We start from the raw sequence: 4839 nt of genomic DNA on the forward strand, positions 1-4839 counted from the left end.
CTCCTGGTTCATGGGTTCAAGCCCCGTGTTGGGCTCTGTGCTGACAGCTCAGAGCCTGGAGCCTGCTACGGATTCTGTGTCTCCCTCTCCCCTGCTTGTGCTTGCTCTCTCTCTCTCCCCCTCCCCTGCTTGTGCTTGCTCTCTCTCTCTCAAAGGTAAATAAACATTAAAAAAAATTAAAAAGCACTGAGTTTAAAAACTAATAACTTAAAACTGCCACACACACAAAAAAACAAATGGTCCAAAAAACATTCTCCTTTCCTTCTGAAGGTTTTACGATGCATTGTTACCATTAACCAGTCTTTTACTATTAAACTTAAATGGCCAATTGACACAAACAGTTCTTCCACCACTGATTAAGACTGGGGTGGCAGGTATTGGGGGCAGTTAAGTAGCCTTCTGAGCTTTCTGGGCAGATTTGTTGACCTTGCCAGGTCCAGCTGCCTTCTTGTCCACTGCTTGATGACACCCACAGCAACCGTCTGTCTCATGTCACGAACAGCAAGATGTTCCAGAGGAGGGTAGTCAGAGAAGCTCTCAACACACATGGGCTTGCCAGGAACCATATCAACAATGGCGGCATCAGCAGATTTCAAGAATTTGGGACCATCTTCCAGCTTTTTTCCAGAATGACGGTCAATCTCCTTCAGCTCAGCAAACTTGCCGGCAGTGTGAACTGTGTGACAGTCCAGCACAGGTGTATCCGGCACTGATTTGGCCTGGATGGTTCAGGATAATCACAGCTCAGGTGATTATCCTGAACCAGCTGCTTCCATTGGTGGGTCATTTTTGCTATCAGCAGCCACATTGCCATGACGAACATCTTTGACAGATACATTCTTGACATTGAAGCCCACGTTGGCCCCAAGTAGAGCCTCACTCAAAGCTTCATGGTGCATTTCAACAGACTTTACTTCAGCTGTAACACTGACTGGAGCACAAGTGGCCACCACGCCTGGCTTAAGAACACCAGTCTCCACTCAACCCACAGGGACAGTACCAATACCACCAATTTTGTAGACGTCCTGGAGAGGCAGACGCAAGGGCTTGTCAGTTGGATGAGTAGGTGGCGGAATGCAATCAAGTGGTGTGGTTCCACCGCCATTGCCATCTTTACAGGTGTCTTTTCATCCCTTGAACCAATGCATGTGAGCACTTGGCTTCAGCATGTTGTCGCCATTCCAACCAGAAATGGGCACAAATGCTACGGTGTCGGGGTTGTAGCCAATTTTCTTAGTGTAGGTGCAGACTTCCTTAAAGATTTCCTCGTATCTCTTCTGGCTGTAGAGGGGCTCAGTGGAATCCATTTTGTTAACACCGACAATAAGCTGTTTTACACCCAGTGTGTAAGCCAGAAGGGCTCATGGGTCATGCTCACGGGTCAGCCCTTTCTTGGACAACCTGCTTCAAATTCACCAACACCAGCAGCAATGATCAGGACAGCAGTCAGCCTGAGATGTGCCTGTAATCATATTTTTGACAAAGTCTCTGTGTCCTGGGGCATCAGTGATGGTCACATAGTACTTGCTGGTCTCGAATTTCCACAGGGAGATATCAGTGGTGATACCACGTTCACGTTCAGCTTTCAGTTTATCCAAGACCCAGGCATACTTGAAGGAGCCCTGTCCCATCTCAGCAGCCTCCTTCTCAAATTTTTCGATAGTTCTTTTGTCTATCCCACCACATTTAGAGATCAGATGACCAGTAGTGGTAGACTTGCCCGCATCTACGTGTCCAATGATGACGATGTTGATAGGAGTCTCTTGCTTTCCCATTTTGGTTTAGGTTTAGCAGTGGTGTTCATAACACCTGTGTTCTGGGGGCAAACCCGTTGTGAAAAAGCTGGAATTTTGTTGATCGAGAAAAATCTTGATGCAAATATGAGAGAGTGCAGTTGTGATGTCCCTGAGTGCCAGAAGTGGAGGATTATGGGAGACAAGTACAGGGGCTGCCCTTAGTAGGGGCTTGACTAACACTCCAAAAGGAAATGAATTAACACTAGGAATGTCTAATCTCTGTTACAAAACAAAAAACAAACAAACAAAAAAAACCTCAAAATACTCTTACTTCTCAACATTCAGAGATTAATATTCTCTCTCTCTCTCTGTCTCTTTTTCCTTTAAAAATTTTTTTAGTCATTACTTATTTTTGAGAAAGATACAGCATGTGAGCAGGGGGAGAACAGAGAGAGAGGGAGACACAGAATCCGAAGCAGGCTCCAGGCTCCGAGCTGTCAGCACAGAGCCTGACGTGGGGCTCGAACTCAGAAACTGTGAGATCATGACCTGAGCCGAAGTCGGACGCTCAACGGACTGAGCCACCCAGGCGCCCCATCTCTTTTTCCTTTTGAGAAAAGTTAATTCCAACATATTCCCTTGTTCTGAAACATTTTGGGAAAAAGCATCTCCAATTAGGTCAACAGATTTCTGACTTTTAAACAAGAATGTTTTAACCCTGGTAACACTTTATAATTAGTAAAACACTGACTGGATTTCTTTTAATTACTATAATCCTACTTCCATCCCCCTGGTGCTAAGATGGCCAGATGTTCAGCTTATATTTTACAATAATTGTGTAACTGAACCTCTAAAGAAGGTTTAAGTTATTTTTTTCTGTGGAAAGTAGCTCTTTTCATGGTGAGCTATAAAATTTCAAGTGGAAACTACGTATTCCCTCTCTGAATGCTATTTAATTTCTCCAGTAGCAATGCTTAGCTACTGTATTTATTTCAAACCATAACTTTTCCTTTTAGTCTAAATATGAAAAAGTAATTTTTCACAATAAAGAAAAAGTAAAATTAAAAGTCAGTGATAGTACAGGCCTGTAACTGTACCTAAATTTTTTACCGTGTGTGTGTGTGTGTATGTGTGTGTGTGCACGTGTGTTTTAATCGTGAATAAAACAAAGGGTAGAATTTAATAAGCCCTTTTAGATGGTATGTTAATTTCTCATTTTAACAAGACTTTTTTTTGAGAATACAATAGTTGACATGAATCCCATAAGTTTCATTACCTTTTTTCTTGCCCTTTTTTAAAAAACAGCTTGCACATCTCCAGCATTGCATAAAATACCCATTTGTAATTATGCTTAACCTTTCCAAAGCCTCTGAGTGTAGTCTGCTCATTAATCTTTAACCTGACAAGCCTTGGGGGTTGTGAAATTAGTACCTCCATGTATTAGAGACACAGAGACCATAGACAAGGGGTACAAAAGGGGTAATTAAGAGGAGGTACGAAAAGAAATAGAACAAAACTAGAGGGATATGATTGTATTACGGTAGGTGTCAGTGAACAGCAGGGACCATGGAATGCAAATCATAGACAGAGTTCAGGAAATAAACCAAGCTATACATTTATAGAACAAAACCAATTTAATCAGATCCTGTCCTGCTCAATGAAAACAACTTGTACCAAATTGATCTAAAATAAAGATTTACAAATATAATCATACAAGGTATGGACTTGGTGTGCTTTCATAGAGCATTCCCCATATGCATTTTCCCATGCTATACTGAAGTGTAACAAAGGATGCATCTTAAGTAAAACTAACACTGTTGCCTGAATAGTTACCCTTTTGTGATGAAAGAAGTGTCATATTTTTATCTATACAGATATTCATTAGTTTTGTATTAGGTGTTGATGAAAAGAGCTAGTATGAATAAGATTTCTTTGTATCCTATTTTTCTACATGGCAAATTTTGCCTAGGAATTTTTGTGTTAACTGTTGAAGATTTGTCGCAATAAAGATGCATATACATTTATGCAAATATTTACACATATTATACTATTGCATCTGCATAATAATGCAAGATTTTGAAAACTTTTGTTTATTTTTAACAAATATTGTTCTTCAGAAAAGGGAGAGTCACATTATGATAGTTTTTATAGTCACATACAAAGAGAAAGAAATGGGGAAATATCTTTGTCTTTATGTTAAACAAAAAAATAGTATAAGCCAACCATGTAGTCCCCTCCTCCTTGAATTTAGTGGTATTTAGAATAACAGCTAAGTTGCTATAATAGACTGTAAAGTTTAGTGAGTAAAATAAGTTAGAAATTGATTTCTCTCTTGTATCATGAATCCAAAGGGGAATTGAGAAGGGATGGCAGGACAGCTCTGTCAATGTCAACCAGCCACTACAGTGCTTGACATTTCTCACCCAGGGGTTAGGAAGGATATGCAGAGGGGTGCCTGGGTGGCTCAGTCAGTTGAGTGTCTGACTCTTGATTTCGACCCAGGTCATGATCTCCTGCTTCGTGGTTTCGAGCCCTGCATCAGACTCCGTGCTGATGGTGCAGAGCCTGCTTGGGATTCTCTCTCTCTGTCCTTCTCCCTCTGCCCCTCCCATGCATGGTCTCTCTCTCTCTCAAAATATATAAACTTAAAAAATAAATGAAGGATACACAGATTCATAGGCAAGCTTCTTTAAGGACATTATCTTGAGTTCCATTGCTTCTATTTATATACCATTGGCCCCAGTTTAGGCACATGGTTAAATCAAACTATAACAGGAACTGAGAAATACTGTATGTAGGTATCCAACTAAAACCGGAAGATACTATATACCTAGATATTCTTAAGTTTCAACTCCTTACGTTTGTATAGTGCTATGTATTAATAATTAGAATTTGGTAAAATTAGAGAAGTAAAGAAAATACAAGTGTACACCTAAAAATAAACCTGGTTAAACATATGGATGTATTTCTGGTGTTCTTTATAAAATATATCTGTATATACTCATCTAGTCTGTGTGTGAGATAATTAAGTATTTAGACTGACTTTTTATGTTTTACCTTTTCATTGTCTGCAATTATCCCCAGGAGCCTTTTCTTGCCTATT

General features: G+C 40.3%; 1 pseudogene; it reads right to left on the reverse strand.

The window, feature by feature from the left end:
* Positions 1-387: 387 nt before the first annotated feature.
* Positions 388-1803, reverse strand: LOC115522051 (annotated as a pseudogene).
* Between the last annotated feature and the right edge of the window lie 3036 nt (positions 1804-4839).

Source organism: Lynx canadensis, chromosome A1 (assembly GCF_007474595.2).
Source record: "Lynx canadensis isolate LIC74 chromosome A1, mLynCan4.pri.v2, whole genome shotgun sequence".
Taxonomy (NCBI): domain Eukaryota; kingdom Metazoa; phylum Chordata; class Mammalia; order Carnivora; family Felidae; genus Lynx; species Lynx canadensis.